General features: G+C 48.1%; 1 long non-coding RNA gene across 1 annotated transcript in view; it reads left to right on the top strand.

Moving 5' to 3' along the window:
- Positions 1 to 23,497, top strand: part of LOC143694115 (uncharacterized) — a 49,904-nt gene that overhangs the window by 17,371 nt on the left and 9,036 nt on the right. The gene's annotated exons all lie outside the window — the stretch shown is intronic.

Raw genomic sequence — 23,497 nt, 5'->3', positions numbered from 1 at the left:
CAGGCTGACTCTGCTGCAGCCTGGCCAGCAGCAAAGCTGGGCTCCGCAGCCCTGGCCTGGGTCACCTCAGGGATGCAGCTTGCAGCAGAGCAGGAGTGGGCATCGTGCTACCGGGAGTGGGCCATAGAGGGGAGGATTCCCCCTCCCTCCTCATCTCACAGATATTTTGGGGATTCCAATTCCCCACAGAAGATGCCGGCCTCCATTTCCTAGCCAGGTACCTCCTCTGAATACCCACCCAGCCTGCCACAGCTTTTGGGGTGATGGGCATGCTCTTTGTCACTGCTTATCTGCTGTCCCCTGGTGCTCCTTCTCAACTGGAAGGGATGTTTTCCTACTGGAGACAGTGTGTTTCATAAGCTGGGAACGCTGTGTGCCCTGCACAGGCAGTGAAGGGGCCCTGTGCCGAGCCTGACCCATTTTGGGGCGCAAAGCTCTTGGGAGCACCTGAAAGGGCCTCCTGCTGCCTGGGGCTGCCCTCAGTGCCCCTTTCCTCAGCTCCTCTGCAGGCAAAGCAGGAAGATCAGCTGCACTATTTCCATGCCATGTCTCCGTGCTGCTGGAGCTGCTGTGGTGTGGGGGTGGGAGGGGAGTGGGAGCAGCTGTTTCTCCCAGTGCCTGGGCAGGCCCAGACGTGCTGCCAGTCCTCAAGGAGCATGAACGTGCCTGGAGATGCCTCTCCCCAAAATAGACCCTAAAGCAATGAGCTGCTGGCAAAGTAGTGGGTAACCTCAGAGGAGTGGATTTTAAAGGGGAGGTCTGGGAGTTTGCAACCTGCCAGGCTGTAGTTTCAGGCTCTGAACAGACTCTGGCAGAGACCAGAGTTTTTCTGAGTCAGATTTTGGGGGCTGTTGTGTTTCTCTGAGGGGAAGGGATTAGCAGGGTCTGTGCTACTGTGCAGCCCCAACAGCGGTGCTGGTGTGGTGTCCCCTGAAGGAGGTGATGGGTTCCCTCCTGCCCAGGTCCCACCTGGTGATGCTGACAAGGAGGTAACTTCCACTCCATCTTCCAGTGCATCTTCCACTGCACCTCTCTGCTGCCACTGCAGGACCCTGCCATCGATTTTCCCCATCTGCAGTTCCTCAAGGCCCCCTGACCCACTACTCCAATACCTACCCTTCTACACAGACTGCTGCCTTCAACTTCTCTTTGCTGCCTCTTGCTATTGTTCTTCCTTCTCTGGGGTGCCCTGACCCCTACCTTTCCCTCTTGCCTGTTCCTTCCTTCTCCTCCTTTGTGACCACCATGCCGGGCAGAAGCAGCTTTGGTCAGCCTTGGGAAGGGCTGATGCTGCCCGGTGGGGTTGTTTCTGGATGCTGGAGCCAGCTGGTGACACTGTGAAGTGATCCTTTCCCCTGTGGTTCACACCCTCCAGCGCGCGCAGGCGTGTGTTGCGGGTGACAAGTGACCGTGGTGTTGTTGATGTGTCATTCTTCCTCCTGGCTGGAGCCTGGCAGGGAGCGTGCCCATGCAGTCACATTCGGTGTCATTGTTGAGGAGTTTGCAGAAGAAAGCAAGCTCTTCCCATATGGAGCCTCCAAAGTCATTTGGCATTGGTTAAATTCCTCAGTCCTCCCAGGACATGGCTTTGGCACTGGCTCAGGGTGGACAAGACAATAAATCCAGCTCTAGGGAGCTTGGTACTGGGTCAAAACTGCTGCAGCTACATGGTAGAAAATGCTGATCCAGTATGAATTTACTCTGCTGTTTGAGATTTGTTTAGAAAACAATGCTGGCTTAACTCTGTACTGGCAAGATTTATGTTGTGTTGGGTATTATCTGTCTGCACAACCCTCTCTTGGTGCTGGCTGAGTGCTGTTTGTGTGCCACATCTGGCACGTGCTCCGGATCATGCATGCTATGGCTAATCTGAGAGATGTAATTGCATGCTGCAGCCAGCCTAGTTCAGTCCCTCCTGTCAGGCAAGCCAGTCTGAAAGAGGGTTAAATTACAGTCTGGGAGCAAGCCTTGTCCCACACCAGGCAGATGCTGGAGAGGATGGCATTGGTTGGGAGGAGGGCAGACATCGTGCTGAAAAGGAAGAGGAAGGGGAGGGAAGCATTGTCTCAGCAGGAGAATGTTATTCTCCAGCCCATACCACTCCACAGGTCAGTGCACAGGCTCCAGGAGAGGCATTATCATTCCTCATAGGATCGTGTTGGCAGAAAATGGTGTTGCACCATGGATGGAGGCTGAGCCAGCCCCACTGGAGGCAGGTGCTCATTTGGGACAGAGTATGAGTGCAAACCCTCACTGTTATGCTGCAGGGACTTGTTCCAGGTCTGCCACTCAGGTGCTTGTCTTCTGAAGGAGGTAATTTTGTTTGTGCTGAAGGGCCAAAGGGCAGGAAGGTAGTGAGGGGTGATTTGCCTCGTGCTTTTGTGTGGATGTGTGCAAGTCTCTGGTGATTAGGAAGGGAATTTGTTGACCAGGTTAGCAGTCTGAAGTCAGTTTTACTGTAAATCCCAGCAAAATGCGCTTTTGGAGGTTAAAGTCAAGAGATGACAGTGTCTACCAAGTCACTAGTAGAGTCCTAATCTTTGCTGCTAAGGGTCCTAATCCTAGCAAACTCTCACACTGGTCACCATGCTGTGCCACAGCTTCCCCTGCCTTTACATGGAACAGGCAGTAGCCACAAACACAGTGGGAGAGAAGGGGGTTGGGGAGTAGGGATGTGAAGGAGCAGAGCTTGAGGCTGCACAGAGAGATGCTGTGGGGACAGGGAGGTTCAGCTTGTGGCCTCTGCTGACATGGCTGAGTGCTGTCATTCGCAGGGGCTGGATGCTGCAGGAGAATCCGTAATGACCAGGGGCTGCGTGCCAGGCAGAGGCAGGGATTCACTCAAGCCTCTGTTTGTTTGGGAAGAGAAAGGGAGTTTGTGGCTTGTCACTTGGGAAACAGAGTAGAGATTCAGTGGAGAAGGACAGGCTTCTTGGCTGGGCCTCCCCGAGCAGCCGTGCCACGTGTCTGTGTGTGTCAGGGGACTGAGGGGACCCTGGTACAGGCCATGACTGGCAGCTGGCCATCCCCAACCCCTGTCATTTCACCTCCCCCTTGCACCCTCTGCACAGCCACTGCCAGGCAGCTGAGGACAGCCCCGAGATACACACACATGAGAGACCAGTGCGTGTGAAGAGAGGGAGACAAGTCAAAAGCCTTGCTAGAAGAGCAGCTGAATGGGATTCGTGCTACCTCCCTGCCTGGTTTATGCCTTGTGCAGTAGAACAGCATCTGTGTGAGTGTCCATGTTACTTCATTTCAGCCCAAACAGGCACCTTCAGCAGGGCTGTGTCTGGTGTCTGGGGAATCTTGTTGGGCTAAGTTGGAAGAAGACCTCTTTCTTCCCCAAGTTCCTTCTCTGTCTCATCACAGTGTGAGCCCTGTCTTGCTTCATGGAGTGGAGACCTGCAGGCAGTGGAGGGAGGTGTTGAAGAGGGAAAGGGGAATCTGAGACATACAGAGCATGGAGAGGATGCAGACATTGAGATGAGAAAGAGGGAGGACCTAAGAGAAAAAGGATAGAAGCAGCAAAGGAAAAAAGGGATGGAAAGGGAGGCAGAAAAAGAGCAGCATGCCCCTACAGTCACAATGTGGTATGGAAGTATCTTATATTGATATTACAGACTAGACTTTGACCTGACGATATTTGTACTGGGCAGGGATGTGGTCTCAAAAGCTCTGTGGCAGGAGGACCAGCTCTGCACAGTAAACTGCTCATCTTCAACCACCGCCTTAATTAAGGGAATAGCCAGCCTGTGATTGTCCTGCTCTGAGATGCCTTCTCCTTGTGCATATTTTTCTGCTCCCAATATGGAGGAGGGAACATGGCTGAGAAACCCCTCCTCATGTCCTCTGTCCTCCTGGCCCTCACCCCACGGAGCCAGAGGAAGTGAATGTGCTGCCCAGACTGCTGAGAACTGCCTTGCTCTGTACTGGAGGGATGTTGGTGAGGCCTTAGAGGGAGGCACAGACTTGCCTTTAGATGGCTCCCCAGAAAAACTTATGGCCACATTGCCCCACATAGGCAATGTCTGCCGGGAATGAATTCAACAAGCTATACAATTTTTTCTGCAGTTTTTTCCACAATTGCCCCATCAACATGTCCCACAAGAACTGAACAGCAGCAAATAGATAAGGGGGATTTATGGAAATTTCTCTTCCTCTTTTATGAAATATACTTGAGTACGTATCTGTCAGGTAAGGTAGGAATGCCAGGTCTGTCACAGGGTAGGTAGATTTCATACAGATGTTCCAAGTGTCACTTTTGATGGGGCTGTGATGGTTTCCAGAAGCTGGAATGCCAGTGTTGGCTTGCAGGCAGGTTGACAGGTGAACAAGTATCCACAGCTGGTTGTGTGTTCATTGTGACATAAACCTGGGGGTGCTTCTTCTCCATCTCAAGCTTCGTCCCTGACTCCCCGTTGTAGGACCAGCAGAAGATATGGCTTAAAGTGAGTGGCACATCAGGGCCTCAGGACTGTGCCCCATTCTTAACTGCCATGCCTTTAAAAGCCAGCCAGCATGGTGAAATCTATGGAGAACCAGTTTGGCACAAAGGGAGAAATACTCATATAATGGGGCTGCTTATTTGAGTTTTCCAGCATTGCCCATTACATTTCATGTCTTGTGGCGGATGCAGTTGAAAGGCAATCACTGGAGCTAACAGCCCAGCAATGTTCTGCTCACCTTCTGATTTACTTCCTTTCATCCTTGCTGAGTTTCATCTCCTCCCAGGTTCATGCATCCCCCAGCACTGAGGTCACTTTCTTTTCATCACACCTTAGGCTGTATATAATCAAGCTAGCACTGTTCCTGCCCTGAATCTTCTGGGGTCAAGATGGAAATCACTATTCAGCAAGAGACCCAAACAAATGAGCAAAACTACCCTGGTTGGTCAGAACAGAGTGGATGTTATCCAAGAAAACTCGCATTGATCAATTCCAGTCACCTCCTGTGCTTAAAGTGACTCAGTATCTCCATTTTTAGGATGTTGCTGGGGAGCTGAATTCTCTTATGATTTCTCTTGTATCAGCTGTCCCTACCAACAGTATTTGTGAGATTCTTTTCCTATATCTGCTTAGATGAGGATCTGCTGGAAAATGCTCTGGTAGAATAATGGGTGCTGGGACAAAGCAACTCATGAAAAACCCACAAACCCAGTGAAAAAAAGCCCAAACAACTACAAAACCTCCACCCCCCCTTTCCCTGAACAATAAGTTATCAAGTCCAGATGGTTAAATCCGAGAGTTTGGAAGGAGCTTAAGTGATTGAGCTGCTAACAAAAATACGCAATCTCTTGTGGAAAAAAAAAAAGCTACTGATTCGGGGAATTGGAGAAGACCAAATGTTGTACCTATATTTAAAAAAAGGCTTCAGTGATGATCCAGGGAATTAAAGATCAGTAGGCTTTGCATCTGTGTCTGCTAAACTGGTGGGAATGATAATTAAAAAGCAGTGCTTGAAGACATCTGGAAGAGTGTGGTCTGATAGGGCCTATCCAGCGTGGGTTCAGCAGGGGAAAACTGCATCATGCTAATCTCCTACAACTTTTTGAATGTGTCAATAATGCAGTGGATAAAGGAGAACCAAGTGATATAACGTATTTAGACTTCCAAAAGGCTTTTGAAAGATCCTGCACTTGAGCTGCTAAAGAAGCTAAGCAGTCTGTGAGAGACGAAATATTGACATAGATCAAAAACTGAGTAGGAGACTGTAAGAATGAGGGGATTAAACAGTCAAGTTTCACCATGGCAAAAGGTTAATGTGGCCTCCAGGTTCTCTTCTAAATCCCTTGTGATTTACCTTATTGTTTAATGAATTGGAAAGGTGGGAGGAGAGATATGCCATATGGAAATCAGCAGATGAGACAAAATTATTATGTTGGCTGTGGACAGAAAGGGCTGTGGGAAATGCCTGGGAAAGAGAGCTAAGTTAAATGAACACACTGTGCTCTGGTGAATGAAACTGAATGTTGGTATGTTCAAAGTAATGTGTGTTCAGGGCACACTCAAAACTCTTTAGATACCCAAAAGGTCCTGAATCAAGAGTATCAGCCAAATGAAAGTGAGGGTGAATGTCTTTGCAGAGCTCTGTCCCATGCTGTGATGCCCTTGAGCAGGCAAATCAGCTGTTTGGATGCAGAGGCTGTGGGTAGAGAGGGCTCTGGAAGAGCTCTTGGTACACCTGCAGTGCTGCTTCATTTGGAATAACAAGCCAAACCCAGGTCAGCCTTTTTCTGAAGGGATGCTGGAGAACTGAAGGGCCTCTGAGGTGAGACAGAAAGCCTGTGAACATCCCCAAGTGAAGATAGGGAGGAGACAGGGGCTGTTGGTGTCACACAGCAGACTGGGAGCATATGGTGGGAGGAAATGAAATTATGAGACATACGAGGATATCTGTCCTTCCTTTCCTCATCACCTAGGAGTGAAGGAATGCACAGTGAAATTAAAATGTATGGGATTTAGGTTTGTATAGGATTTTAGGTTTGAATTGTGGAGGTCTAAAGACATGAGAATTTGTCAGGTCCAAGAATTTAGGAAGGCTCATAGTGGGCTTCTGTGTTTTGTGGAGAACAAGAGTACCCCAATGAGCTTTAACTAAGGATGAGATCAGTTTTGGAGCCTGAACCTGCAGGTTCAGTCTTCAGAGCCCATATTAGCCTGCAACTCAGAGCAGCAAATAAGAAAATTGAGACAGGAGTACATTGTCCCTCATTTGTCTGCTTTGATGTTTTTCCACCTCTTCTCCCCCAAATCCTAGTGATATTTTTTCTTGAGAGCCAGTGTGGACATTTCTCTGACCTGGAGTGATTGTTCCCTGTGTACATCTTACCTGCTGGGACATGAGCAGTGAAATTCTGTTCATGTCTAATCATGTTCAAGTCCATAGTATGAAGGAGAATTTTCATCCTCTGAGTTTGAACTCAGTTCTGGGGAAAACCAAACCCCATCCCTGCCACAGAAAACATGCAAACCCACCTAAATTCTTGATATTGCCTCAGATCAGAAACCTAACCTGGAAAGTTCCCAGATATTCCTGGGAAATTACACGTGCTTCCATCTTCTGCCTGAACTATGGATACAGGAATCAGTGCCAGGATAGCAGGGTATCCAGCAAACTTTCCAATTTCCAGGCCAAGCTGGAGCCCAGAATTAAAAATCTGCTGAGGCTGAAGGGAGATGAGAAATCCCTGAGCCTATGGTAACCCTGAAACCTTATTTGACTACTTCCTCCTCTCTTCAGTGTAAGGACCTGAGTCTACAAACATATCTTCCCTGTCCAGCACTCCCTACCCAGGAGCATGGTCCCAGTTCTTGCTCTTTTTATTTTCTTTTTTTTCCTGAGTCCATGATATAGGATGCTGAAATCTTCAACAGCTTGGCTAACTTAGCCTGTTTGATTTCTAGCTACAAATGCATGTGTAGCTACACACAAATCCCAGACTCTTTGTAAGTATGTCTCCTTCCTGGGCAGTCCATGAGGTGTGAGCAGAGGGACTACTTACACAGGGAAATAGACAAAAAACCACTGGGGATCATCTTTGCATGTTGCTCTTTGCTGGATCTCTGTGAGCTCTCTTGTATTCTTAGAGCTGTGATTTGTTTTGGTGGGTAGCTTGGAGCTGCACCCACTGCAGCTGATGTGGATAGAGTGGGAGCAGCCAGGCTTGTGTCCCAGTGCCAAGAGACCCGGGGTCAGTATCACACCTTTCCACGTGGGTAAAAGTTCCTGTGAGGCCAGAGGGAGCTTTGGCAGTGTGTCAAGCTGACATCACCACAGCCCCTGCAAACCTCTGGGCTGGAAGCAACACCTTCAACACCTCTCCTGGAATCCAGGAGCTGGGGACTGTGGGGGCTGAGAGACACTGACGTCATCCATACACTGTGTGCCAGCAACCCCAAGGCTTTGGAGATGGCTTGATCATCACTACTCTATTATAGCACCTGAAAAGACCTCTGGGATCAAAAGATGATTGCATCTCTCTGCTCTATTACAGCAGCCAATGAACCTCCAGGGCCAAAGGATAAATGCACCATCGCTGGAGTATTACAGCATTTAGAAACCTCACTCACTGACTCACAGCTGTCTGACCCCTCCACCACAACCACTTTGAATTTGTCTCGGCACCCAGCCACCTTCTCTGCTGAGGTGTAGCTGGATAATCCTTGTGTTTTTACAGTGCCTGCCTGTGTGCAGCACTGAGGTGAGACCACGCTTTCTTCTCACTTATTTTGGTACTGGGGGAGCACTGGTCTTGTGATGCATTTGCCAGACCTTCACACTATGAATGCAGCAAAGCAGCACTGAAATAAACCACCTCCCTTTAACACAGCATCAGTGAACCTCTGGTACTGCTTCGCTGTGAGGTGATCTGCTCTTGCCTGGTACAGGGAGGGGGCTCCTCTCAGACTGTTAGAGGTGTTTCAGAAGACAGCTCAGTCCCTGGCAAGAGCTCCGTTGTAGCAGCAACTCGAGCTTACTAATGGCAAGGGGGATACTTTGAATGTCTGGTCAGTGATCCTGGCGTTTAGAAAGCATGAATTAATTTCTCAGACACCCTAGAGAGGTGGAGTTCTGTCATGTTATGAACCTGACTTGTAGATTCTGAGGAAAATCCTAAAAGCTTTTGGTAATAGAGGTTTTAGTGAGTTTAATGCCGATGGAATTAAAAGTCTCCAGGCACTCGTTGTGAATGGATTTACATTGGGGAGATTAGAGAAGGGAAAACATTATTGGTGTCCAGGAAACTCAGGAGAGCAGCTGTCAGCTGGTTTAGATGGAAAGTTCCCCAGTGGGCAGGTGCCCTGGCAGCCAGACAATGCACACGCACCCCCCGTGGGGCTCGCTCGAACCCTAACAGGCTGGGGACACGTCCCAAGGCCACTGTGGGCATGACACATGTGAACATTCACAATAGGATGTTTGCATCCACCAGTTTTATGGATACACTGAGCATGATTTAATGCAGGAATGATCTCTTCATTTTGGCTGGCATCTCTTACACAAAGAGCCACATGCCTCACTCAGTGCTGCTGGCCTTTCCCAGCATGTTCATTACTGTGCACTCCTGCTGAGGAGCACGGAGAAGAAGTACCAGCACTCTGTGCAAAGCAGTCTCCTGTTCATGGATAGGCCTTTCACAGTCCTCCTTTCTTCCCAGCAGAAAAGCACCTGGTGTGTAGCTGTGAAATGTAACAATGAAGCACAGTTAAAGTGAACGCTGGGCAGGATCCTTGTGGAATAATTTTGTGAGGTTTAATAAATTTATAGTAAATTTTGGCCAACTCACAAAATCCACCATTTTCAACTTGTCTGGGAGGCCTGGGGAGGCATCTTTATATTGGCCAACTTCTGCTCCTTTTCCCCAGGTCTCAGTGTTTGCCACTGCTGGGGAAAGCATCCTGGAGGCAAATGATTCTTCCCTGTGCCCTTAGACAAGTAAGGCATGATCCTGGAGGGTTTGGCCTTTCTTGGGCTTCCCTGCAGAGGCTGGGTTGCTAAGGCTGTGCTCTTTGCTCAGGGATCAGAGAGGCAACAGAAGAAAAGACACCAAGAGATCTGTGGGGAGAATGAGAAAGGTTAAAGCATTAAGTACATGAGCTGGTTATGCTCCTCTCGGGAAGGCTCCAAGAGATGCTGTTCCCCTTGTTATTTCTCTCCAAAGTCCTTACACTTGTTGGTGCACCTTTTTGAGAGCAAAGATCAGGGTTCATCCACCCTGGCCTTCTCTTTAAGTGGTAGATCATCAAGCTGAGGACTCAATTAAAATCCTGTTTTGAAGATCTCTATTTCCTCTGCCACACAGGCAAACTCACTGGGTGATCAGGCTTTGTTAAGGCAGGGGGGCCCCTGCCCCAGGGAAGATGGGCAGACAGGAGAACTGGTGCCTTGCCAGGTAATAAACTGACTTTATCAACTGAGTGCCCACAATCAAGCCAAGAGCAGAGTTATACCTTCTTTGTAGGGTGAAGATAATGCCCTGTCCACAACACAGAGTGGAGTGCTGGGATTCATACCATCCCTTTTCTTCCTGCACAGCACGGATTACTGCCTGTTGACTCTGGGGGTCTGGGTGAGAGGGAAAGGCTGCCGAATGGTTGATATGCCCTCAAAAGAAGGTATCAGATGTTAAGTACCAGGGGCAGGGTAGACACGATGTCTCTGGTGGCACTCCCAATGAGTGGATAGGTGCCACCAGGGTGTCCACACACAGAGAGGAGATGGGAGAGAGGAAACAGCTAGGAAAGAGGGTGAGCAGTCTCAGTGCCTCCCCATGTGGCCCTTGTGCTGACAAGAGGTGGTGGGAGTGCAGGGAGTCAGGGAAGGAAGAAAGGGGGGGGATGCTATGTTGGCAAGCTGGCACCCCTCAAAGTGGTGGGGAGCCTGCATTGTGGTAGTCAGCCCTTGGTGCTGGGCTTGCCTTCATCAGATGGTTCATGCAGCTTGGAGAGAAGGGGGGTTTTACTCAAAGAATAGAAGCAAAAATATTAATATGGTGACTGGAGCTATGGCAATACACATTGAGTGCTCAGCAGTGATGTTTCTGCAGGAACTGTAGCTGTCCCTGGAGCTATGGGCCTAATCTGTGGTGGGGAGGCGAGAAATCTGTTGCTGTGACCACTGTTCCCAGGAAGATGCCTGACCTGGCACTCCTGATGATACACTTCTCCTGCAAATGTGTTGATCTGCTGGGCATGCAGGCACCTGCCTTTAGATGGGTGCAGAGCCAGGCTGGGCTCACTTCTGCTCAGGCTGCATTAGCACTGGCAGCACCTGTGCATATCAGCAAGGAGATCCACTCTGGAATCCGCTTTGCAACTGGCACTGCAAAAATGTTTTTGTTCTTTCTGCCTCCTATGTGAAAGAGCTTCTATCCCACCATTGTCTTTCTTAAGGCATCTCTGTTTCTGTCAATTTATCCACAAGTACAGAGAGGACAGAAGTGCAGGTGGTCCCCACCGTGCCAGACAGCCATGCTGGCTGTTGTAATCAGCTCGTTCAGGCAGGATGTGTTCACCCTCTCTAAACAGTAGTCATTGTCTATTCCCAGGCAGAACGGTGCTTCTGGAGGACATCTAGCACAACTAACTCATCATGACAACCAGCAGCAACTTCAGGCTGCTTTCAGAGGGCTGTTTGTGGGATCACCTCAACCCTTTAGTACAAGATGTACACTTGAAGCAAGCCCTGCCACTACAGAGGAGAGAGGCTTCTGTTTCCTGCGAGTCCCGTGTCCCTGGCAAATGCTAGCCCATGACCAACGCGTTCAATGCTGACAGGTCAGCGTGAGAAGGGAGGAAGGGGATCTTTATCTCAGTGGGATCACTGAGAGCAAATGGGCTTTGCAGCAGTGAGGATGTGATGAAGTTGTCAGTTGCAATAGACTGTATGTGGTCTTAAGGCCCTAGATGGGGGCAGGCTCGTAAACACATGATAGGGCACACTCACAGCTTCCCTGGAGATGGGAAAAGCTATTTGAGGGCAGCCCCTAGGATTTTCAGGATCTGTCAGTTGCTTTCTTGTGATGAGAAAACCTGGCATATTCCTGTTGGAACTGAATAGCAGAGATTCCAAGACCTTCATTCGCATGATTAACAGGGTTTATGCTCGCTGTTTTTTCAGGGATTGTCCTCTGTGTGAAACTGTAGCCTTGCCACAGAACACTGGGCTGAAGAGAGTGTAGTGGAGGCTGAGTGCACCTGTGATTTATGGGAAGATTACAACCTTGCCTGCACAGCCACGTGGATGTCAGCATGGTTTATATTATCTGCACCACGGTGGCATGTTACATTCTCACAACACGCAGAGGGTGAGAAGGGCCAGACTTTTCAGAGGGAGCTGCCTCTGGGCATTGCTATTTTTTACTTCATCCTTGGAGTTGGTGAGCCTGGTAGTGTTGCAGGGTGACATGTATGAAGAAACCTGACACCAAGCTGGAGGACCTATGAGGCTGTATCATGATATAGCCAACAAAGTGATCTGCTTGCTGTTGCTTTGATGTGATCATATGACAGTTTGATGCTTTATTCAAAGCACTGGTAACAACTTCCTTGCCCTTCTTTCCCAAGCACTTTGAGGCCAACTAATTTATTAATAAATTAGAGGGATTAAAATAAACAGTGCTTTGAAAATCATTAGGCATCCCAAATGCCTGGAAACAAACAGCAGTTGAAGTAAAAATACAAAATGCAAATAGGCTAAGAACTGGGCCATAAAATATTGTATCCTAGCCCCGGGGCAGCTCTGGAAAGAAAAACTGTGGTTTTTTTTCCCTTGTCTCTTTGGGTTGGGACAGAAAAAATAGCACTGGGGTTCTGTGAGTGAGGAATGGTCCCTGCCCCAATTCCTGCAGTGGTACAGAGCCTGCCCCACCAGTGGCTTTACTGGCTGCAGAACAGAGATGTGGGGAGATGAGGCCACAAGCACCAGCCACGGGGCTGGAGCTAAGGCAAGATCTGAAGGCTACAGACTGGGGACCATCTGGGTGAGCAGCTGTCCTAGGCAGCTCCTTCTGCTACTCTTGGTCCTGACCCTCACCCTCCAGGCACTGCATACCCAATTCTTTCCTCCTCTCAGTTCGCTGCCTTTCTTACTCCAGCTCCTCTTTCCCTCTCTGAAGACCCAGGGACTGACACAGCCAATTCATGCAGCATCCAGCTCATCTTCCTTCGGTGGTACCAAAGCTGAGTCCCTGCACTGGTGGCCACATAAGCTGAAATGCTGGCTGCTGCTAGAGCAATGCGAGACCACTTTACACAATGACCTCTCCTTGTTCTGCATCCTGGCTGGGGTGATGCATTTATTGTTGCCAGCTGCCTTTTTCTTGTCAATCCGTGCCAGTTCACAGACACCTTATAACACCACTGTCCCAGTGAGGAAACACAGTCCCTGTGACAGTGTTCACAGGGGTCTGAGGATGAGTGAAGAGATGAGGATCTGACTCCATGTTTCAGAAGGCTTGATTTATTATTTTACGATATATATTATATTAAAACTATACTAAAAGAATAGAAGAAAGGATTTCATCAGAAGGCGAGCTAAGAATAGAAAAAGAAGGAATCAGTAACAAAGGCTTATGTCTCAGACAGAGAGTTTGAGACAGCTGACTGTATTGGCCATTAATTAGAAACAACTCTATGAGACTAATCACAGATCCACCTGTTGCATTCCACAGCAGCAGATAACCATTGTTTACATTTTGTTCCTGAGGCCTCTCAGCTTCTCAGGAGAAAAAATCCTAAGGAAAGGATTTTTCAGAAAACATGTCTGTGACAAGTCCCCAAGGACATCACAAAGAGTACAAACAGTGGATGACGGTATGGGTGATTATCTGATTGCTGTGTTGTTCTGGGAGATGTTTATATGGGGATTACTTGGAAGAGAAAGCTTTTGAAAAATGCATCAGAGCAACATACATGTCTTTGATGTGTTTAAAAACTGGTGTGGTCCTGCTTAAGAAGTGGAAGTAATGAGGGCAATCAGTCTCAGCTCAGTATGATGATTTTTAGGCCAGAGAAATGTGAAGGAATCACAACTGACTGATGTTCCTGCCCAGCAGAGAACAAGGAGATCCAGTTTTCCAGGCAGTTGTTGGAGGTCCTCTGTTGGTGAATGAGATATTCACCACCTTCAAGACTGAATCCTATCCATCATTGGAGAAGACTGTGTATTTGTGAGGAGGAGCAGGGGTTCAGCTGTGAGAAGTTTGCCTGCTTCAGTAATTGCCTGGACCATCTTGAGTTTCTCTTGCGTGACGGACTTCTCAGGCATCACTGGCCAGGGAGAAAGCAGTCAGACAATGAAAGAAAGCTGGTCTAGGAAGAGGCAGAGCCTGTCTGATAATTGAATACTTCTCCCTGCCTGGCCAGCATGCTGCGAGTGGAAGGCATCATGAGGCCAAGTGCCTGCCACTGCCAAGGGACTTTTCCCCTCCACACAGCCACTGAGATTTCTAATCCAGGCTGTAGAGGACAATGCTGTCATGTTAGTAATGGTATAACTCTCTTAGCAGTCTACCGGTGTGACAGAGTCACAAAGGGAACAGTGTAGGCTGAATATGCACTCATGCTTGCTAAGCCTGTAATCCCAGCTTTGATTTTCTCTCCCTCTTTTTATGTTTTTCATTTTTATTATTTTTTTTTTTAATAATAAGTTCAAACTTAATAAGAATGATTCACTAGTTGCTTGTTTATTCGTCTTTGGCATGGTGTCCAATTTGGATTGCACAGGGCAGAAAGGTGAGGTGTAGGGGGAGAAGGAAGAACTGGGAGATGAAGGGGGAAGCTGGAGAGTGCTCCTGTTTCCTCTCTCCATGGAAACTAAGGCTGGTGTCTTTCTGTGAACCTGAATGTCTTGGCTGTTTTTTCCTCTATGGTCAGAAGAGGCTGATGATCAGCTCTGTTCTCCCATTTGATTTTGATCTTTTGTGGGTTTCCTTGTAAAGGTTCAGCAGCTGTTAGCAGCTGATGGGGAAGTGTTTGGTGGTCTGTGAGATGGATGTAGGCAGGCCCGTGAGTGCCCTGAACTTGTCTGGCCTGGTTGTTATGCTTGGATGAGGCAAGGGTCAGTGGTGAAGCTAAACCTTTCCAAGGCTGTGTCTTGCAACTGCATCTGAAACTGTGCCTATACCTCCTTGAGGTTGATCTATTTTCTCTGCAGATTCTAGCAGACCCCAGATGTTCCCAGTCCAGGCAGTTGCAAGACCTGCTGCAGGGCTGATTCTGGCATCATAATGTGTTTTTGCATCCAGCCCCCTCTTAGTTCTGCCTGCCTAGGAACCTGACCACCTCTTCTCAGAAACTGCTCAGGCTGGGCAGCAAGATTCACCATTTTCTTACTACTGCTGGTCAGTAGTAAGAAAAAAACAGGGAATTTCTGGATATGCATGGAGCCTGTTGCCCAAGAGCTGCCTTGCACTATCCTTCTTGCTCTGGGCAGTCACTGGCTTCAGCCACACCTCATCCAGTTTCACCCCAGGCGCTTCTTCCAGGGTGAGCTTCTTCCCTCCTTGTCTCCAGTGGCAGGCACAGCCCTGCTGAACTGCTCTGGGCTGCAGGTGGCTGTTCTTGTGGCCGGGTGACACTGAACATGGGAGACATGGAGCAGGTCATCCGGAATAAGCAGTTAAATGTGGGCTGGTGCATAGGAGGACAGTGAACAGGAGAGGGCAGAAAGGTTAGAAAAACTAGCTTTAGTTTAGCTAAAACTAAACAATTGTGGAGAAGCATTAGAGTGGTACTAAAAGCCTTCTGCTTCCCTTAGTTAAATAATGTGTACTTGTGGTTCACTGTGGCTGGACTGGTCCTGACTCCCAAAGTGCTGTGTCCAGATGACCCATGTGTGGTGCTGAGACTGCCTGGCATAGAGAAGACAGCTCTGTCTGAAACCAAGGGAAGCTGTGGGGCACTCTGGCAGCTTGAGGGGTGGTGAGTGATGGCAGGCAACATGCTGTCATGCAGGATCAGTGAAACACTGCTCATGTCTCAAGCCGTCTGCTTCTCTTGCTCTTTGTGAGACACTTCTCACTTCTCCTTTTCATGTGCTCATATCACCTCTCTTTTCTTTCCCTCACTTTCTCTATGTGGTGCATGGCCCAGTGACTATAATCCATGATAACTCTCTATTCTCTCTTTTCTCTTCCTCACCACCTTTCTCACTCATCCTTTCTTCGTGTCTCTCACTAACACTCTGTTGCTCTCCCTGCCAATTTATTCTTCTCTTTCCTCCCACACTGTCCCCGTTTCATCAATCTCAGCACAGTCCTGTTTCACCAGAGCTGCTGTTTCATGTTTACTCTGGTGGAGGGAGGGCAGGCAGGTGTGAGGGAAAGGTAACAGGTAGGAAGCAGGAGAGTTGAACTGAGACCTGCTTTGGTGACCATGGCTGAGTCACGTCACCCATTCTGTGGCCTGGCTCCGTTCCTGTGACAGGGGAACACAGCCACGGGTGAATCTGCAATGCTTAGAGGTGGTAGGGCCAAGGTCTATGAAGCTCCTGGAAGTGGGTTAAAGCACTTTGGGTGCCTGTGCAGTTTTTGTCTCTGGTGCCCAGCTAAGCCCTTGTGCCCAGACTGACATGATGGAGGCATGTTCCCAGCCCTGCCCGCTTTCCTATTCTCAAAATCTGCCCCACCCACACTTTCCTATGAAATAACCCCATGGGATGAAGTTGACAAAGCTCAGCTATGGAGTTTTGATCTGCAGTGATCCAGAGCTTTGTCCCTGCAAATCCCTGGAGACGAATGGCAACTCCTGTTGATATAGGTGCTACCTTTGTAATTACACCGATTTGTCTCCCCAGTTCCACCTTTTTCTTCTTTTCTTCCTCTCTGCCATGCTGCTTTTCCACCTTTGCATACTGGAGCCTGCCTTGCCTGCTGGCTGCTGAGGGCTGGCCCGGAGCTGCCAGATGCTTGCACCTTCTCAGCTCTCACGGGTAGGAGTTGCTATGGGAGACAGCGAGAAAGAAAAAGTGCCTTCCCCAGCAGCCAGAAAAAGTGCCTTCCCTAGGAGCCAGAAGTCTTCCATTGAGTGGAGAACACCCCCCTCTTGTGCTCCTTCCTCCCCTCAGCCCCCCTTTAGAGAGCACTCTGCAGAAAGCCGCCTTTGAAGCCCCTTAATTAGTGTCCCGTGTGTCCTGAACGGAGCCCTTCATTACCACCAGCAAGAGGCATAAATTGGCATGTGTTTCAGGTTTGGGCTCAGTGCCAGAATTTTGTTCCAGTCCCCTCCCTCCAAACCTCTCCAGCTTCCCCCCTCCTCAACACACATGCATGCACACACATATTCACTCTCTCTCACACACAGACACACAAACATGCATGCACAAGGGACCCTGCCAAAAAACACACGTCCCCTTTCCATCATCCCCCATTTCAGAGGAAAAAAAACAATGACAGAGGTCGGTCTGTTCCCTGCCTCCCCACGGCTTGCTCTTGGCTCTGCTGACCCTTCAGCATATGCAACTGCAGGTTGGGGGTCATTATCAGCCCCAGAGTGTCTCTCACAGCCTGTGGATGTGCTCAGAGGGTGCTAATTAGTGAGAGAAGGGCTGATTAGGTTAGAAATTAAGTGTTTATTCTATCTTTCTTTTTTTTTTCTTTTTTTCTTTTTTTTTTAAATATGTATGTGTGTAAAAATAGTGAGGCCAGATGGAGTCTCGGGAATAATGAGAGTAAAGGCAGCCAGGAGTCAAGGGGGGGGTGAATCTGTATCCCGTCTCAGATCTCCTGCACACCCTGGGTGGACAGGTCTTCTGCAAACTCACAGCATTCCAGCCACCACACATTCCCTGTGGCTCTCCTTGTTGGGATCGAGCTGGAAATCTCCTCTCTGCACAATGTTCTGGAGAAGCTTTTCATATCTGGAGAGCCTCTCATCTCCATCACCTCATCTTTTCCAGCTCAACCTTAGTGCCTCTGTTTCCCCCCTCCCCCACACTTTTTTAATCTCAGTGTCACTATTAGCAGCAGCCAACAGGTTATTGGCATCACGAGCCTTTCAGTGACACCCCTTGTCTTTGCTGGTGTCTAACCCCAAGTGTGCTGTCCTCATAGAGAAATCCTGCCTCACAGGCTCCTGCTCTGCCAGACTGAGGAAATTCAGTCTATCTCTGCCATGGACTTTGCCCTTCCTTTGCAAAAGTTGCAACAGAGGACCACCAAAGCTGATTAGGAGTCTGATTTCCAGGAGCTCCAAAGTCTCTATGCCTGAGCAAACCATGTCCTTGTCCTGTTACGTAGCCATTCTTCCCTGCACCTATGCTATGTTCAGCCTGTTATGGACTGTGGGATAGGGAAGAACAGATCATAGTAGGGCTGAATAGCAACTTTGTCTTGCCACAAGGCTGTTCTGTGCTTCCATCGCTGCAGGGAGAAGGGGGCCATGAGGGGCAGTTGAAAAACTGCCTTCCTTCCACTTAACCTAAAGCTGGTCTCTGGGGCCAATATTTTGGATGCAGTGGACATGGAGCCTTTCTCCAGAGGCCAATGTTTAGGTTGAGGATACTCAGGTTCCAGCAGGCTGGAGGAGAGGGAAGGAAAGAGGCTGTGCTTAACTGTGCTCTACAGCTTGCTTTCTGGGGTGGGAATTGTGCTGGCAGACTCATAAGTTCACACAGTTGGAGTCTGGTATCTGCAGCAGGCCACTTCTGTGACCTGAGGGCTCACTCTGATGTTGGCAAGGAAGGCCATCTCTCCCAATCGGGGATATGAGTGTTGAGAAAGGGCTGAGTTTGTTTTGTTGATCAGCTTGGGGAGTGTGTGTGGGGGGAGGTAAGAACTTGTCACTACGATGTGCTGGAGGAGTATTTGCAGGGAGGAGTATTTGCTCAGTAACCAGTGGGGGGATTGTGATCCCTTAGAATCACAGCTGACTGGGATGTGTGGGTCTGACAGCAGAGGAGATTCTCTTGCTGACACTAGGGGGGCCCTAGACTCTTAGCTGCATTTCAGAGCCCAACTACAAAGTGTCTGGTGCACTGGGGCTTTGTACCTATGAAATAAGAAGTCCAGCTTCTTTTAAGGGTGGGAGAGCAGCCGAGGACCCCCAGCTCCAGGGGTGTACTTGTGGTGGGAAGAAAGGCCACACATGTGTACTGGTGCTCCCTGGGCTGTGTGCTGTCAGTAGAACTGCATGCATGACTGGCTCTGGCATGACAGGAGGGTGTATTTGTCTGGGTACAATTCAGACCTCATTCCCTTTTCATTGCAACGGTGTTTTTTTACCATGTGGCTCCTGTAACAGCCAAACAAACAAACAAACAAACACACACACATGGGAATCCAAACTCCCTATTACCACCACATTGCAGATGCAGCCTGGTTTGGCCTGTATTTCTCCTGTTGCCACAGCAACAGTAAGCCAGGGAGTAAATCAGAATATCCTCTCTGGTGCTCAACACCCCCATATGGCAAAATAAATGGCAGTGTGGAAAGCCTGGTCTGTCTCCCCTACCTCTGCTTCCCAACTCCAGTTCAGCAGAGACCCTCCAGAGACCTCTCATATGCCAGTCAGACCCCAAGGAGACCACAAGCTTCCTCTGCAGGGGATGAGGGAACACCACCTCTGCTGTGACCAGCAATCCCGCTTATTCCCTCCTCCAGCTGCTGTGTCTCCCGTGGAGGGTGATTAGGTCGGAATCAATGTTCAATGTTCATGGGTTCAGCTCAGCTGGCTTTTAACAAGATGAGTCCCATCAGCTCCACTAAGGACCAAACAGCATCCAAACCAGGCTTAGCAACCTGCTTCTTGCTTCAGCAAACTCTGCTTACAGCTGGGAGAAACAGAGCCTTTGGAGAGGAGCAGAGCAATCAAAGCACATTTAGGACCAGGACTCCTGTCCAGCTGAGCTCAGAAATATGCTCGCTGGGACAGCTGCCAAAAGGGCTCCACCAGCTATGCTTTGTGTTGGCCTTGGGCACTTCCAAAGTCAGCAATGTGCTTAGGAGAGAGATCTGTCTGCCCAGAAAGAAGAGTCCTTGGGAGGAAAGGAGGGACACTGCCCCTGAGAACTGGCGTGGTGCAGTCCCCTGGAAGCAGGGGAGAAACTGGACTTGCATTTTCTACAGTAGCTCTTTCTATGTGCATCCTAGGTTGGATAATTCTAGCCCTGGAGGATGACCTGCATCCCCTTTTATTCCAGCAGCTGATTAGAGAGTATCTGTCACTTGTGCCTCCCCCAGCTTTGGCTGTGACTTCCTTCATTAGGAATCTCACTGTTCTTTGGCTGGATTTCCCCTGAGAATCCGATTTATGGCTCCCCAGTGATTGCTGATGTGTAAATACCGTGTGCTTCAGTATGGCAATGTGAATGCCCTAGTGCATTGGAACTGTTAACCCTTCAGCAGCTGAAGATCCTCTCCCTGTTGTGAAAGCTGCCTTGCTTGACAGGGAGAATCCCAGCCTGGGATCATGGGATCTCAGTCTGGCTCTAGCCATGCTTGCAGATTGGTGCAGGTGGGTGGACCATTGCAGGCCTCCTCAGGTTTCTGTGCAGGTGAAAGGATGAGGCAGGAGCAGCCCAAATAAAAGGCAAAAAGGGCCATTTCATGATTAAATGCTAGAGCACAGCAGCAGTGTAAAAATATACATATATCACAAGCCTTAATTAACACAGGCAAAGGGAAAAGGAGAAAAAAAGCCACTTTTTAAAGGTTTCACAGAGACTATAAACTGGCAGCACAGAAAAAAAAAATGTAATACATGCAAATTAATGGCATAAATTTAGGGTTACTTAACTTCACAAATGTTAACAAGCTCATAAAAAAAAAAGTTATTCTTTCTCAGTTTCCTGTCGCTGTTTGTTTAATTCTCTCGCTCTCTTTTTTAACTCTGTTGAGAAGATTATGTTTTCAGTATATTCCTCCTAAATTAATTCTGCCTCTCTCTCTCCCTTCTCCCTCCCTCGTCTCTGTCTCTTTCTCTGTATCTTCCTCTGTCTGCTTGCCTTCCTTCCCTGCCTATCTATCATATTCCCAATGTCCCCATCATCATAGTATCTACTCTTGGATACAGTACTGTCTCATTTCTCTCCCTATTTCCTTGCCTGGCTCTCCCCCGCTCACACCCCACCCTTCTTTGCAGCTCTCAGCCTGCTACCCTCTTCTGGATTTTTTTCCCATTTTTTCCTGTTTTTTTTTTTTTTGTTGGGTTTGTTTGGTTTTTTGTTTGTTAGGTTTTTTAAATTTGTTTGGTTTGGGTTTTTTAAATTTGTTTGGTTTGGGTTTTTTGGGGGGGCTTGTTTTTTTGGGTGATGGTGGTGGTTTTTTTGGGTTTTGTGGGGGTTTTTTATTGTTGTTTGTTTGTTTGGTGTTTTTTGTTTTTTTGTTTTTTCCTGTAGCAGTCTAGTAGTCAGTATAACTCCAGCCTGGTAATGCTATACACAACACTGCCAATTTCCAAACTTGCATTTTTCCCTGCCACTGGCAGACAAGGAAGGGAAGGAGCAAATGAAGTGGTCTCATGCTGAACTGCTCACTCCTCAGGCATTTGAGTGGCTGTTTGTCACTGCAGACTGCGTGGCTGGAGGCACAGGTACGGCTGTGTGGGCAGGCTGGCTTGGTACAGCACAGCCCCCTCTGAAACAGCTGCCACAGCTCCCCCGACACCGTCCCTTTATTCCAGGCTCTGCCTCCGCACAATGCGGGATAATAAAGGGCACGGCAGCTCCTTGCTGAGCCTGGGAAGTCATGAGCCCCTGAGGTCACCGTGTCTCTGCTTCCCGCGTGTTTCTTGCTTTGCTTACAGATAAAACTAAGTTTAGAAAACTCAGGCAATTGCCAGTTTAGCTCTGCCAAAACTCATTTCTCCGGAAAGAGGACACACGCCTTTTGTTCTGCTTCTTTTTAAGCTACCAAGGACACCCCAAGTTGCATTACTCGTGACGTAACGTGTCCTATCCGTGATGCTACAGCGTTCTGTTCTTAGGCTCTTGTTCTCATTGCTTAAAGGGAAGATGGGTAAAAAAAAAATCTTATTTTGACTTATGGACCAGACTGAGTCATAGGAAGACATCATTAAAAAAGAGAGGGGGTGGATATCATCAGCTTTGGCCACAAGCCATCCTTGGAACTTTCAAAGTCGCCTGTAAATATTGCTGCCAGCTCTGTTTCAGTATCAGAGACAGCAGTCCTGGCTAATAGCTTTTCTCCTTAGTGGCCCAATTCAGTATTTCACAATGCTGGAGAGAAGAGGGGGAAGTCAGTGTTTTATTCAACATACCAATCTCAGGAACAGGGAGGTGAAATTACAAGCTGGACTCCCCTGGCAGCAATGAAAATAAGAAAATCCAAACAAGCAAAGGAAAAAAAATGGAATAAAAGGAATTTCTCAAAGCAAGAGGAAGGATGTTGGTGAGTGGGTAACAGAGAGGTTAGGAAGAGGAAGCACAGAGGGAGAATCTGTTGTGTTTGGAAGATGTGGGAACCATCAACACAGATGTTGCAGAAGAAAGCAATTGAGAAGCTGAATGGGACTTGCATGGGTTTACGGTTGGGTGCATGCTTAAGCGTGTTGCTAAATGGAGACCTGAATGAGTGAGAACAAGAAATAATCATGAGGGAGTCCCTGTGCAGAATCAGTCTCTGTCCAGATTGACATCACAGGCTTTCCCACTGATATAAAATGTTGCTTTTCCTGGGGAGGAAATGAGTCAGGGTGACTCCGGAGCTTAGGGTTTGGACTATGCAGATTAAGAGGAGTAGCAAGGAATAAATAAAATATGGAATATGCAAGGGTGACTAAGGACTCAAAGAGAAACAAAGAACTGTGGGGAAGGAATAGGGCCACAGTGAGGAACAAGGAGGGGCTGCCAGATTAATTGCTTTCTAGGGCTACCTGGAGAGAGATTTAGGGGAATAAGCATCATTCCCTGGCCATGAAGTACCTATTAGGTGGGTTAGTGGGTAAGACATTTATGTGCCTGTATTAGCTGAGTAATGCTCCTTTGTTTTTTTGGTCCTTTCAGCCCAGAAACAGTCTGAAGCAAAGTTTGTTTCTCACTGAAAATATTTTCAGTACCTATGAAATCAGAGGCCCAATAACAATTGCAGCCTCCATGTACTCTGCTACTGACAGCATCGAAAGAAGCAGAGCAGAGAATAGGTGGGGAAATAAGATGGAAAACTGGACTGAGCAAGAACAAAGGAAAGGGTGGGGTGTTTTTTAAATTGAGCTGTCCCCCATTTTTGATTGCATCATAGCCTGAATTAGCTTTGGCCTACATAATTAAAATGGAGGATGTCAAGGTACCAGGAGGAAAAAGAATTTTGCTGGGCTATTGGCACAAATGATCTGTTCGCTGCACAGCTGCTGTAGGAAATGCAACACCATGAGTAGACATATATAATTGTAGAGATGGGGAATGAATAAACGTGTTTCAAAGAACAAGGAGAATTCTAAATGTCAGCAAAGGGGTATATGACTCACTCATTGGGAAAATACTATTATTGGATACGTAAGTAGGACTGTACAAAGCACTCAGAAGAGGGATGCTACTAGAAAAAAGAAGAATTAATAAATGAAGGTAACATTTGGGTAAGTGACAGTGAATGAATGAGGAGATGTGCTATAAATGCCATGAGCTATCACAGGGCCTGGAGTGAAAGCAGAGAGAAAATGCGGGGTTGAGGATGGCAAAGGATGAAAAGAGAGAGATCATGGACGATGAGGAGAAGCATTGCTGGAGACTGCTGAAATACAATGGAATGGATGAGTGTTTGTTATAAAACTACTTGGCTTTTGGCAGAATAATGGTGACAAAGAGTTTCTGTTCTACTGAGTTGGGATTAAAGAAATAAATGAAGTGGAACTTCATGGGAGGAGAGGAAATGGCTGTGCTGAGGAGGCAGGAGGGGGCCCAGGACCCAGCTGGAACTGGTTTCTGCAGAGGTGTGTTAGGCTGTGATGGGCATGTTGTATGGAGAAATCCCTCCCTGTTTTTCAGAAGGAAAAAGTGGTGTTTAAGTGTAACAGATGATATTGTATAGATTCCAGACATG

The sequence above is a fragment of the Agelaius phoeniceus genome, chromosome 5, assembly GCF_051311805.1.
Source record: "Agelaius phoeniceus isolate bAgePho1 chromosome 5, bAgePho1.hap1, whole genome shotgun sequence".
Classification (NCBI taxonomy): domain Eukaryota; kingdom Metazoa; phylum Chordata; class Aves; order Passeriformes; family Icteridae; genus Agelaius; species Agelaius phoeniceus.
Note: the sequence above shows the minus strand (reverse complement) of the source record. Positions and strands in the feature narration are given on the sequence as shown.